Below are 14,983 nucleotides of genomic sequence, written 5' to 3'. Positions count from 1 at the left end.
GTTTTTTTGATTGCCGTAGGGTCCCAGGGATTTTAGGATAATGATTACAATATCTACTGTCGAAATAAAGTTTAACCGTTTGCTCGTTTCATGCGAACAAACAAAACGGGCAATATAAAGGTAATGTTATTTAAATACATTTACTTAAAATGTTCAGCGAATTCCACCGACTGTCGTATGCAATTTGCTACGTTCCGTCTCGTATGAAAATGCGGGCAATACAAGTTGAGAATAATTATTAGAAAATTACAACGCCGGCCGACTATATTTCCCCGTCTGTATCTGTACTAATGATAATGTTCGTCGGGACTATTATTTAGCTAATTGATTGAGACAATTTGCGTGTTTTTTTTTCCTGATTGATTTCCATGTCGGGGAAAAATGTCCGCTCCGCATGATATGCAAATCGAAGACCGCGAAGCCTTTGTTTCCCAATCGGTTTGCAAATTGGATGGATTTGTCGAACATGCTGACGTTTCGCCAATCATTCTGTTGGCTTCTTCAGAGCTTGACGGAAACTGGTTCGTATTTTACTCTGTACCTGGTTATATATTGTTTGAGGGGGGCGGAGCTAAATGAGGAGCATAAACACCGTCTCGGATGACTGATTCCCATATTGGTGACGGGTAGAGACCTGAATCGCGGTTAAGATTGTTAGATTGTTTATAGATTTCTATAGACTCTCGAATCTTTCATTGGTAGAAGAATTGATTACATGCAAGAATTTTAGTTTTATAGAATAAAATTTCCATCAAGAAATACACTTACCACAACCTTCCAATAGCAATGAGACCGACAGCAATCCTACCCTTGCCACTGTGGTCCTTCCTTACATTCAAAACGTCACTGACCACATATCAAAAGTTCTGAAGAAGTATAACGTCAAAAATAAGAACTTTTCCAATGTATCAAACATGATCCTGGCGAGTTGTATCAAATACAACTCAAGGAAAGACAAAGACAAGTATTTATTAACAATTATGAATCCACAACAGCTGCAGCAGTTAAAATCTCAACAAAGTTAGTAGATATTTAAAAGTTTCACACAGATTTTAAACCAAAATTTGCAATTAAAAATTGATTTGAATTAATCAACAAAATTAAAGATATCAAAATCCCTTCTAATGCAACACTTAATTTCCCAGTATTCCTCCTAAGGATGTGATAGATATAGTAGATTTCACACTCACTCGGAAACAGGTTAACCCATTGGTGAATCAAGATTTATTAGATTGCTTAATAGTATCTTTAACCAAAATTATTTTGAATTTACATCTCTAAGGAAGGTTTGATTATAGGAAACCAACTTAGTACTTTGTTTTTTGATTTTTATGGATAATTTTCAAAATATCATATAAGAACATCCTTTAAGTAAAAGTTTTCTATGGTGGTATAGATACGTGGATGATGTCTTTGCTTGCTCTGTTGGAACGGACAGACAAGTTAATTATTTTTTAAATTACATTAACTCATTACATAATCGTATAAAATTCACTATCGAGATTGAACAGGATAAATCTATTAATTTTTTAGACTTAACTATTGCCATAAACCTTCACACACGGACACAGTCATACATAAGCCCGAATCACCCTTATATACACAAAATTGCTGCATTTTACTCCTTTATACACAGAATTCTTAATACGCCAGTCTCAACAGAAAATTACTACAAAGAACTTAATATCATTAAACAAAGTACTCTGAACAACTGCTACAATCCGTCCATTATCGATAAAATTATAAATAAAAAACAAATCCGGACAACAATAAACTCTATTTTTTCGAAATCTAATGCAGAACACGAACAATTTAAAACAATTACATACATAGGAGAACCCAGTGAGAAAGTTTCAAAACATGTGTCAAAATGTGGTTTAAAAATAGCTTTCAGAAATAACAACGCAATAGGAAAATTTTTAAAAAACAACAAAACCAAGTGTCCAAATTCTCAAAAATCAGGTGTCTACAGGTTGAAATGCGGACCATGTCCTAAAATTTACACTGGACAAACAGGTAAATCCTTCAAGAAATGCAAAGAGGGTTTAAAAACAATAGTCTAGATTCTAATTATGCTACATATTTAAACACATAAAAACACATTTTTGACGACAAAAAGTAGTAAATTAAACTCACTGGAGGCCATGGAGTGTTATTTACATAATTTACAAAATGAGACATTCAAACGTATTGCTTAACGTTCAATTAGATTTAAATATCTCTTCTTTATTGGACTTAAATTCTCACAACAACATTAATTAAGGTTTTATTGTCAATTTTCATTATATATAATAGCAAGTAGTTTGTAAATATTACATTATTACATTACATTACACCTCATTTCAATTTTTAATATTAAATACCTCTTATTAATATATCGGTATCGGTTCTTCTAGCAATATTGGCAAGTGTTCGTCTAAAACCGGCGATAATTATGGCCACTTAGGATTTCTGGAAAGAAAAAGGGTATAATTAAGTAATTTCTAACAATTCCAGCCCAAACATTTACCGTTGTTTAAATGCTACAACTGTATTTCTGGAAAAGTTAGTTTCATCTGTAAATAGTATTTCTTGGTCAAACAAGGTATAATGTGCAGTTTCGTTCAAAAACAAGAAACAATTACATTTCATAAAGATACGGTGTTGTCGAAACAATTGTCATGTGAATATAAATCATTTCGTGAACTTTTAGTTCTTATTTATTTTGATAACGTCAAAACCGGATTTACCACTTGTCCAAAAATCTCTCAACATATTCGGTCCATCAAAGACAAAATTCCATTCGAGATGGCAGGAGTTTACAGCATTCCATGCATATGCGGCAAAGAATACATTGGAGAGACCGGACGAAAAATATCAACTAGACTCAAAGAACACGAAAGAGCCTTACGACAAAGACAAATAACCTCATCAGCTGTTGTCTATAGAAATCTATAAACAACCTAACAATCTTAACCGCGACTCAGGTCTCTACCTGTCACCCATATGAGAATCAGTCATCCGAGACGATGTTGATACCATTCATTAGTGCCCGCCCACCTCCCCAAACAATATATAACCAGGTATAGAGTAAAATACGAGCCAGTTTCAGTCAAGCTCTGAAGAAACCAACAGGATGATTGGCGAAACATCAGCAAGTTCTACTCAGCAAAAACCAGCGCAGGAGGAATCCAGAAGTTTTGTAAAAAGCATGACCTTCAGGCTTACTGATTTGAGCCTAGATTAGCCTAGTTAACCTGTAAACTATACTAAGCCCCAGAACGTTGGACATTGGGGACCGCTTAAAGTCCTTGAATCCTCAACATCCTTAAAGGATATTTAACGTGTTTAGTTAGTAGCGTAATTTGTACAATTAAAAGTATAATTTTTTAACACTCTGTTAGTTAAAGGGCTTAAAATATATTTTTGGCCAGCTTGAACTTTTAAACCAAATTTAATTTAACCTAGTTTGAACCCTCATTTAAAAAATAATGTTTCCCGTACGCCGGCTGTGCTTGATTTTCGTTTTTGAAAAAATTAATCTCAATTTTGTATTTGATTTTTAAACAACAATCAATATTGCGTTCAACATGGCCCTTTATGGAAATTAGGGTCCAAACAAAGATAATTGAAGGGCTTCAAAATGGCGCCGAGATAATTTTATCTAAATCGGCCGCGATAGAGAATAATAAAAGTAAAAAAAAACTGTGTTCATTTTTAAAATATTCATGTATCATAGTCGACAGTTATTCTCAAGAGGTACAAATGTTGATTGAACTAATCGGCTACTGTGTAATTATCAGTTATTAATACAGAAATAATTACATAGGTTTTTAGAAATGTTCTAGATTACTTAGAAAATGGCTCGCATCTTACTCTGCATCTGCTTATATACTGTTTGAGGGGGGCTAATTGGGAAGTACTAACATTTTCACGGATGACTGATTCCCCATATTGGTGCCTTAGTTGCGATTAAGATTGTGAAGTTCCTTTTAGATTTCTATAGACTCTCGGATTTTTCGTTGGTAGAGGAATTAATTATATGCAAGAATTTTAGTTTTGTCGAATAAAATTTTATGTCCCGTTTCGTGGTTGTGTTCGGCAACAGATTTGAGGTTGCGTTTTATAGATGACGTAGCATCTTTTTTAAGCATAAAAAAAAATAAAAAAATGCTTTTTTGCTCTGAAATTATTTATTTTGTTGCACTTAAAAATACATTACATCTGTCAAAAAAATAAATAAAAACTCGAAACATACAAGAAAGTACTGGTGGATTAACGAAATACTGGGAAAAAACATTAAATAATGTTTTGGGGCACATACGATGTAACATATAATTTATACATAAATATACAAAAGAAAGTTCGACTAAAAGTTTTCGAAATAGAACCTGATTTGATACAAAAAAACGCATAATATTGTTAGATTACGTTCGAATATTTAAATATTGGCGCGATCTATCGATTTCGGATGCGTCGGGAAATCTTCGGGTCTATTCGCGCGCGTGAGCCGGGACGCCGCAGAGGGTGGCGACGGGCATCAGTTTGATGCCCTGCTCTGGCATGCACCGCTCGACATTGACGCCAAGATCGGAAAAGTCGTCTTTAAAACAATCTCGATTTATTTAAATCTAACATCAGGTGTGGGGTACACGTGTAATCGTTTAACGTAATTTGGAGTGTGCTATAATGGCCGAAGAAGAACTGAATCGATCTTCGGGCGCCATAGCGTCGATCCTTGAGAATTTGCAACAGCGTGTCGGTACAAAGGAGCCGTCGCCGACATCAACCACATCGCCAGCCACCCAAACCACTCCCATTTCGTTGGCCTTGCCGAGTTTTGACCCCGACAATATGGATAGTGGTATTTGGTTACAAAAAATTGAAGGGTATAAGAACGAATTTGCTTGGTCAGATCGGGAAACCGTGAGTAGAATTGGTCCATTTTTGCAAAAATCTGCACTAAGATGGTTTTCGGCATGGCAACCCACGGAAGAAACGTGGGAAAATTTTAAATTTGACTTTTCTGTATCTTTTCCCAAACAAAAGAATTTGGGTAAACTGTTAAGCGATGCTGTAAATTATCGTAGTTCCGATGCGCGCAGTTATGTTGAATACGCGAGAATTAAATTAGAAAAATTAAAGCGCACGCGGGCAAGTTGGTCTGATTCGGATTTGATCGAAATAATTGCTCATTCAATAGACGATCTTGCGGTCAGAACTGCGTCCTATAATTGTAGTGCCGCCTCTGTTAGTGATTTAATTGCATTTCTCTCTAATTACATAAAAATTCCTCTGGTCGAAAAATCGGCATCCGAATTGAATAAGAAAAATAATGTATTTTCACACAAAAAAACGACGCAGGCAAATTGTTATTCTTGCGGTCAATCGGGACACTTTTCTCGCGATTGTAAATCTAAAACTAAGAATACCAATAACTCGGATAATAAAGGGTTTGATGTTTGCCGATATTGTAAAAGACCTGGTCACGGCATTGAAAATTGTTTTCGTCGGCAAAATAAACAAAGTCGAGGAAGTGAAGTTTCAGAGTCCGGACAGGACCCAACCGTAAAGAAATTTAAATCTCATCACGTTTTGCTCAATTCACATAATTTTAATGAAAACAAGTTAAAAACTGTGCCTATCGTTATTTCGGGTTACACTACAAATTGTTTAATTGATACCGGCTCCACGTGTTCGCTAATAAAAGAAACGTTGGTAGACAAATTAAATCTAAAGAAAATTCCGCGTGTTACTCCTTTACGATGGTTCGACGGTACCATACATAATTCTTTTTCTTTTACCAAAGCATTGGTAGAGTTTCCCGAAATAAAAATAACGCTTGATCTTGTTATTGTGCCGCATAGTCATTCCAAATATGACGTTATCGTTGGTGAAAATGTTTACGAAAATAATGTAGTTTTAATAAAAAATAAAAACGTTCAAAAAATTATGCCCATGCTTGCGCTTACAAATTCTACTCGAACCATTCATAACTCGGAAATAACAAGTGATCTGGAGCATGCAGAAATGGCTGAACTAATCAAACTGCTGGGGAATTATCAGAATTTGTCAACTGCTACTGATTTTACCATTAAACCTGTCAATACCGGGGAATTAACCATCACATTGACAGAAAACAAAACTGTTTATCACCATCCCTACCGTATGTCGGAGTTTGAGCGTCAGAAAGTACGTGGCATCGTTGCTGATCTAATTAAAAACGAAATCGTCCGGGAGAGCAATTCTCCATTTGGGAGCCCGATTATACTCGTTAAGAAAAAAAGATGGGACATTTCGATTGTGTGTCGATTATCGTCATTTGAATAAAATAACTTTAAGAGATCGGTATCCATTGCCACGTATTGACGATCAGCTCGATCGTTTAGGCAAAAATAAATTTTTCACGTCACTTGATATGGCTTCGGGCTTTCACCAAATCCCGATTAATCCCGAGTCGATTCCAAAAACCGCTTTCGTGACACCGGATGGTCAGTATGAGTATTTAAAAATGCCTTTTGGACTGGCCAATGGTCCTGCGGTCTTTCAGAGAGCAATTAATATGGCTTTAGGTAACCTAAAATATGACACCGCGGTTGTTTACATGGATGACATAGTAATACCCTCCATCACACTTGAGGATGGATTTTGTAAACTAAAATTAGTTCTTGATGCTTTGTCTAAAGCCGGATTTTCAATTAACCTTCGTAAATGTCGATTTTTTATGCAAAACATCACCTATTTAGGTCGTCAAATATCGGCTGATGGTATCCGACCTGATCCGAATAAAGTTAAAGCAGTCAAGGAAAGTCTGTCACCCACTAACGTGAAACAAGTGCGCCAATTCATCGGTTTGGCGAGCTACTTCCGTAAATTTATTCCCGCTTTTTCTTCCAAAGTAGCTTGTATAACTCACTTGACTCGTAATGATGTTCCCTTTGTTTGGACGACTGAATGTGAAAAAGCAAGGCAGTATGTTATTGATGTCCTTACTCAAAAACCCCTATTGTCAATTTTCGATTCAAATTTAGAGACTCAATTGCATACTGATGCGAGCAGTATTGGTTTCGGTGCTATTTTATTGCAGAAACACAGTGATACCTTTCGTCCAGTTGAATATTTCAGTCAAAAAACCAATCCAGATGAAGCTATGTATCATTCGTTTGAACTAGAGACTCTGGCCGTTGTGAAAGCTTTAAAAAATTTTCGTGTATATTTGCTTGGATTAAGATTCACTTTAGTAACTGATTGCAATTCCTTAAAATTATCTGCAAGCAAAAAAGAACTTAAGCCGCGGACCGCCCGCTGGTGGGCTTATATGCAGGATTTCGACTTCGAAATTGTTTATCGTAAGGGCTCTGAAATATCTCATGTTGACTTCCTTAGCAGGAACCCAATTGAAACTGTAGCTCATATCGATTCACAACCCAATTTTCATAAAAATTGGCTTACCGTATCACAAAGTCAAGATGAGGAATGTAAACAAATCATTCAATCTTTGAACGATGCTAAAGATGATGTCAAACGAAAATATAAATTAGAAAAAGAGACCTTATTTCGTATTACAACCAATAAAAATAACAAATCGTCTCAGTCTTTACTTTTTGTACCATCTAATAACCGTTATAGTCTTTTGAAAATATTTCACGATGATCAAAGTCACATAGGTTGGGAAAAAACTCTTGCCTCAATCAGACTTTACTTTTGGTTTCCCCATATGACCAGGTATGTTAAAAAGTATGTTGAACACTGTTTGATATGTGCAGTACGAAAAAATCAGACGGGTCCTAAACAAGGCTTCCTTACTTCTATCCCAAAGCCCGATGAACCATTCCATACAGTTCATGTCGACTGTCTGGGCCCCTTACCAGGTAATCCAAAAAACTATAAATATATCCTTGTTATAATTGACGCCTTCTCCAAATTCTGTCTCCTATATCCTCAATCCACCGTTACTACAGAAGAAACAACACAAAATTTTGCTAAATTCCTCAGCATATTTGGCACGCCCTCCAAACTAATTCACGACGCTGGAACTAATTTCATAGCAAAAATATTTAAATCATTTACCGAATATTTTGGCATCGAATTACACGTGACAACCCCCGGTGTTCATCGCTCCAACGGACAAATAGAACGCTATATGCGAACTATTACCAATTTGTTAAGAGTTGAATCCAATAAAGTAACAGATTGGCCGAACAAAGTATGGAAGATCCAGTTAGTAATCAATACTACGAAACAAAAGACGACTGGTTGCTCACCTTTTAAGTTAGTATTTGGTCGAGAGGGTCAAACGCCTCAAATTCGTACAGTCTTAACCGATTTGCCAATCCCTGATGAAACTAAATCTCCAGTGGATTATTCCGCAGTTATAAAGAAACTACGGCAAAATTCAGAAAGGCAGTTGAATTATCTAAATAAGAAGCGAAGAGACAATCAGCTGTATAAAGTAGGTGATACTGTTTTGTTAAGCCGAGGTCAAAGACCTGAAAAGTTTTCTTGTGAATTTGTTGGTCCTTACATAATCAAGAGATCACTTACCAATAATCGGTATTTGATTAAGAAATTAGGTACTCCGAAAACTTTTAAATGTTCTAAGGATCAGTTGCGGCATTGGCCTACTGATTGGACGCCTGACGATTTCCAAAGATTATTACAACTAGACAATTGTAAGTACATAATTTGACTTGTTGTGCCGTGTTAGATTGATTTGAGTTGTGTATATAAAACTAATTTAAATAGTCTTTGGAGTATTTTGTGTTTTGATTTTGTTGTTTGAGAGCCCATCGCAAATACGTGCTTATTGCAGTATTTCCATCGCGCTGCTCAAGTCAACTCTGTGTTTTGATTTTGTTGTTTGAGAGCCCATCGCAAATACGTGCTTATTGCAGTATTTCCATCGCGCTGCTCAAGTCAACTCTGTGTTTTGATTTTGTTGTTTGAGAGCCCATCGCAAATACGTGCTTATTGCAGTATTTCCATCGCGCTGCTCAAGTCAACTCTGTGTTTTGATTTTGTTGTTTGAGAGCCCATCGCAAATACGTGCTTATTGCAGTATTTCCATCGCGCTGCTCAAGTCAACTCTGTGTTTTGATTTTGTTGTTTGAGAGCCCATCGCAAATACGTGCTTATTGCAGTATTTCCATCGTGCTACTCAAGTCAACTCTGTATTTGTAAATGCGTGCTTACTACAGAATTTCCATCGTGTCTGTCAGCTTGTGAGTTATTACGTAAATCTAGTCCCAATTGTTTGTGAAATTCATTTGATTGATGAATTCTCGTTTTTTGTTCATTACAGGGAACTCTGGGACGGCTGATGATAAATCTGCAGAATGAAAGGTTTACGAATTTTTACCGATGTACACATCTATATATTTTAACGTTGCTGTAAAGAAATAAAACTTTGTTTTTTTTCTGTGTGTTCATGTCTGTGACACTTCAAATGAGTCATGCATTCCGAGAGCGGAATGTTGTCAGTTTGGCCGTGTTAGATTACGTTCGAATATTTAAATATTGGCGCGATCTATCGATTTCGGATGCGTCGGGAAATCTTCGGGTCTATTCGCGCGCGTGAGCCGGGACGCCGCAGAGGGTGGCGACGGGCATCAGTTTGATGCCCTGCTCTGGCATGCACCGCTCGACATTGACGCCAAGATCGGAAAAGTCGTCTTTAAAACAATCTCGATTTATTTAAATCTAACAATATTTTATGGTGCGTGAGCGCGCCACTGGTAACACCCGGTTTCATTTTTGGTGATATTTTACAAAGCATTAAATGCACATTACACTTATTACAAACGTAAATTGTGTGGCTGTGTCGGATTCTACATCTCCTTCGGGCTTTATTAGCATGAACAGTCATGAGGTGACCTTGATTATCATAACGCACTTCATCTATGGCAGGTGCAAGATTTCTTTGAGTAATTGTTTTATCAGTTTTTAAAAGTCGCAACGCAATGTAAGATTTAAAATCAAATCAATCACTTCGTCATCAAAAAACATAAAAAATCTTTCAAGCAAAGTTTTTCCAGAAAGCATATTTTTTAGTTGCTCACATGATCTAAATTCATCGGATATAGGTGTGTGAGTGTACTCAATCTGATCTTTCTTCCATTTGACAGTAGAAGCAAGCCTGTCGTTTGCAGAAAGCATACGTCTTCTTTTGAATTCCAGGGTTTCATCATCTAGTGAGTCCCATTCAGGTTCAGTAGTTGATGAATTACAGGACTATTGAAGGCAAGCTGTATCATTCGGTGTGTGTAACTCGAAAGTTCTAACTATATCAGTTGGTTCCCCAAACTCTTGTAGATTTATGTTATCGTTCACATCTTCTTCGTCAGTCAAGGTGTCCCCGTCGGGTGGAATATAGACCGCGTCAATGTGTTTTGCAAATATTTTTTGACGCTATTTTTAGCATAAATTTACAAGGAATGGGATGCTACAATACATAAGAATACGTAAATCCAAATAATAATTACGACTTTCATTGTAATTGTCCTCATCCATCACGATCTTCTCCATAGCCGCCTCTAATTCCTTTTGAGTCAAATACCTCGGAAATGCCATATTTTACGAACTGTAACGTTCACTGCACGAGGCACAAACTAATACTAAAGAACACCCTAATTGTTGGATGTTTATTGTACATGCGCTGACTTGTCTAGACTTGCAATAACAAAATTTTGTTTCACAGATAAAACCAGTGGTGCATTCACGCACCAGTAAAAATTTTCCAAAAATAAAGCATAATCAATACAGTGTTTCCAATGTATGTTTTCTGCGATGTAATCTACATCCTATAGACTTAACAAAAATGGCAATACAAAGAAAAAAATTTTTTTTTTCATATCCTCTACACATAAATTAGCGATTTCTACGATTTTATGATTTAGTAGTTATATATATTTCCTGTATGTGATAAAAAAATCATAGAATAGATAATAATAATAGATAAAGTACCTGAATCTTACCTATTAAAATATACGAGGTCTGTTCAAAAAGTAAGGCGACTTTTGTAATTGGGCGGCCTAAGTAGATTCGATCTTCGATATATTTTTTGGTATGTTGGTACACATGTCCCACATATGTTCTTAGTTTCAGCCAGTTTGCAAGTTTACTTTTTTTGTGACACGCTAGACGTTAGACGTGTTTTGTGTGCTCGGCGATTTTCTGCTGCTGTCAAAAAAGATGGAAGAAAGAATTTGCATTCTGTAACTAAAGCAGAAGCTGCACCTATCCTCGCAAAAGTCCGCTCTATTGGACGTCTGCAGTATGTCCGTAGGACCATTGGAGTCCTCCAATTCCTCCAAGGGAATGTAAAGCAGCCAAGAAAATAATAATAATAATAATAATAATTAATAATAATCACGATAATAATAATAATCATATAATACTTTTTATTGGGATATTTTAAATTATTGCATAAGATTTATACAAAATTACTAATTAATAATGAAACAAGATATAATGACTATGAGAGTCTTAAAATTAAATATTTAATTATTGGAATAAATGGACTGAATTTTTTTCCTAAAAACAAGAACTGCTGAAGCAGGGTTCAGATATATAAGAAATATGCTGGGGCATATCCACAGTGTTTTTCGTCCTTACATTAGCATTAGGAACTTCATACCGAAACACTAGACAATCTTTCAGGAACGTTGGTGAAGAAAATTTCATAACCTTAAATACAACAACTACGGGTAAATATTGAAACAGGTATTTGAGGTGTTTAAGGGTTTTGAGCCATTACAAAGTAGATATTTTTTGTGATATACGATCAAACTTTCTCAAATCATCGATTATGATTTGAGAAAGTTTGATCGTATATCACAAAAAATATAGCTGTGTCCGACTCGATAGTCGGACACAGCTGTTCTGGATTTTTTGTAATCTGTACATTGGAGGACAGTATATGCCTCAGAGAGATAAAATTTAATATATATTTATTTGCATTTATTGCAAATGTATACAAGAGATACAACAGAAGTCCAAGAATTGAACCCTGTGGCACTCCGAAGTTACGTTACTCAAATCTGATATACCAGGTATTTGTTCTGACTATTATTTAAATACGACCGAGAAAATTAAACAATTTGAGCACCGAAATAGTGTCACAGGGAAGACCGGGACAATAGAAAGAAATTTTGTTTTATGTCTCAATTTGCTTTCAAGGTAAATTGTTATACTATGACGACAGTTGACATAATTTATTATCATTTAGCTCAAGATTATGTTCTTTACTATATCGAGAAAGACTTTTAAGAACCAAACTAAGATTAGCTTTGACGTTGTCATAATTAGTTGAGTTAAATCTGTGTAACAGATGGGTGTCATCAGCATATGACATATAAGAGATACAACAGAGGTCCGAGAATTGAACCCTGCGGCACTCCCGAAGTAACGTTACTCAAATCTGATATACCAGGTATTAGTTCTATTATTTAAATACAATTTGAGCACCGAAATAGTGTCACAGGGAAGACCGAGACAATAGAAAAAATTTTTGTTGAAGACCTCAATATATTACTTTGCTTTCAAGGTAAATTGTTATACTATTACGACAGTTGATATTATTTATTATAATTTAGCTCAAGATGATGTTTTTTACTATATCGAGGAAGATTTTTAAGAACCAAGCTAAGATTAGCTTTGACGTTATCATAATTAGTTGAGTTTAATCTGTGTAACAGATGGGTGTCCTTAGCATATGAAATGAATTTGACAGTAGAAGCAAGCCTGTCATTTGCAGAAAGCATACGTCTTCTTTTGAATTCCAGGGTTTCGTCATCTGATGAGTCCCATTCAGGTTCAGGTTGATGAATTTAGCCCTTTAGTAGTGATAATAATAAAATTTCTAAATGGATGTTGAAACACATTTCCTGAATGTGACAAATTAAATCATAGAATAGGTGGTGCATTAACGCACCACTATGAGAAAAGTGGGTTAAGTTGACGATAACATCCGTTTGTTTTGGAACTACATCGGCATTAGATTTTAGAAATTTTAGAGCAATGCCTTCAGGCTTTGGAGTATTAGATTTAGTAGGTGTGGAATTTTAAGGATTTGTGCAGTCTCAAATAGCTTTAGTTTGTTTTTCAAATTTTTGAATGTGATTTTCTGTAGAAGATAAACGTAGATTTTCAACTTTGTCACGAATCATATTCGAAAGGGTATCGAAAGTTTATGGGGGATAAGATGTCGAGACAGAAGAGTCTTATTGATTGGGCTTATTTCTTTACAAATATGATGAAGCGAAACTAGATTTACGAAAAGTTTTATAAGCAGACGAGGTTTCGAGATGATCAACGAATAAACCATGAACCATGAACCATACCCGGAGAAAATTTTATGAGATTTTTCTTAATTCTTTCTTTATTGAAAAACGGTTATAAATGACCTTCTGCGGTTACGTCACCGAACAACATTTGAATGGAAAAAATGCGGCAGCGGCCTTCGGCAAATAAAAATAATCCGTATTAACGTGGGATTCCGATCGGGATATTGCAGCGGCCACATTCTGCATGAGACAATTATTGGAAAATTGCGGTAATTGTTGGCAACTATCGCGGCTATCGCCCGACGGAAGAAAATATGTATTTAATTACGATTATTAGCATGCAATCAAATTAGCGCTGCCGAGACATTCTTTCGTGATACCGGCGATTTACGAGACAATCGCGTTTCCGTTTTTCCAGATCACAATCGGTATTCATCTTTCCTTTGTTTTTCCGTTTTATTTAACCTACAAATTTCGTTCGGTGTCTACAGTCGCACTGAGAATACTCTGGGTGAAGTTTTTTAAACTTTATCTTGCATTATCTATAATAATGGAAGTATAAATGTGAGACTATATAAACTTAAACCTGGTGAATCAAACTAAAGTCTGGTTTATGTAAGTAAACTTAAAAATACACCAATTGAGATAAATTATGTGCCAAAAAGAAGAGGAACAAGAAAGTAAATATATTATAATATATATATATATATATATATATATATATATATATATATATATATATATATATATATATATATATATATATATATATATATATATATATATATATATATATATATATATATATATATATATATATATATATATATATATATATATATATATATATATATATATATATATATATATATATATATATATATATATATATATATATATATATATATATATATATATATATATATATATATATATATATATATATATATATATATATATATATATATATATATATATATATATATATATATATATATATATATATATATATATATCATCATCAGAGAATTAAGAGATCTGAGTCGTGCGGTACACGAGATGCATCAAATAAATAGAAGAATAAAAAACGATCTATATAATAAAAAATACAAAGGACTTAAATCCTATTACAACAACAGACTTAAACACGCAAAGAAAACTGACCACAATTTAATAGCCTGGACATTTTCCATTGTTTTGTACGTCCACTTCGTCTCTTCCGTCCGATGTTATAGTACTTATACTGATTTGTGTGGATAATAGTTTATTCCAATAGCCATGTACATGCGCATTTATTTCCAGACCCCATTCCTTGTATTCTTCTAGAAGCTTTCTAAACATATAGTTTATATCCAAACCAAGCAATAAATAAAGAAAATATATATACAGGGTGTTTTCTAATTGAATGTCATTAAGGGGGCGATTTTTCCGTCCATTTTAAATAGAAAACTTTGAGATACAGGGTGGTAAAGTTTTCAAAAATGAAATATATACCTGCAATACCACTTATTGTTACTTATTAACAAAATTTACGAGCAGCTGCTCGGCTGTCTCAATTCTCGGTGAGGCGTGGGCCGAGTAGGCGAGTGAAACTCAATTTCCGAACAAATACTTTATTCAAAACCAAGAGGGAGGAGGGCCTGAGACTCAAAAACAGTAGCCTTCGCTCAGGCATCAAATATTACGCTTGCCGCAGAGCTCTCGACATTACATGCTTTAAA

The 14,983-nt window shown here is 34.9% G+C and overlaps 1 protein-coding gene across 1 annotated transcript in view; it reads left to right on the top strand.

Moving 5' to 3' along the window:
• Positions 1-14,983, top strand: part of LOC132704539 (protein jagged-1-like) — a 382,568-nt gene that overhangs the window by 261,856 nt on the left and 105,729 nt on the right. The window lies entirely within an intron of this gene.

Source organism: Cylas formicarius, unplaced genomic scaffold (assembly GCF_029955315.1).
Source record: "Cylas formicarius isolate icCylForm1 unplaced genomic scaffold, icCylForm1.1 PGA_scaffold_10__41_contigs__length_53128322, whole genome shotgun sequence".
Lineage (NCBI taxonomy): Eukaryota > Metazoa > Arthropoda > Insecta > Coleoptera > Brentidae > Cylas > Cylas formicarius.
This window is presented reverse-complemented; position numbering and strand designations above follow the sequence as displayed.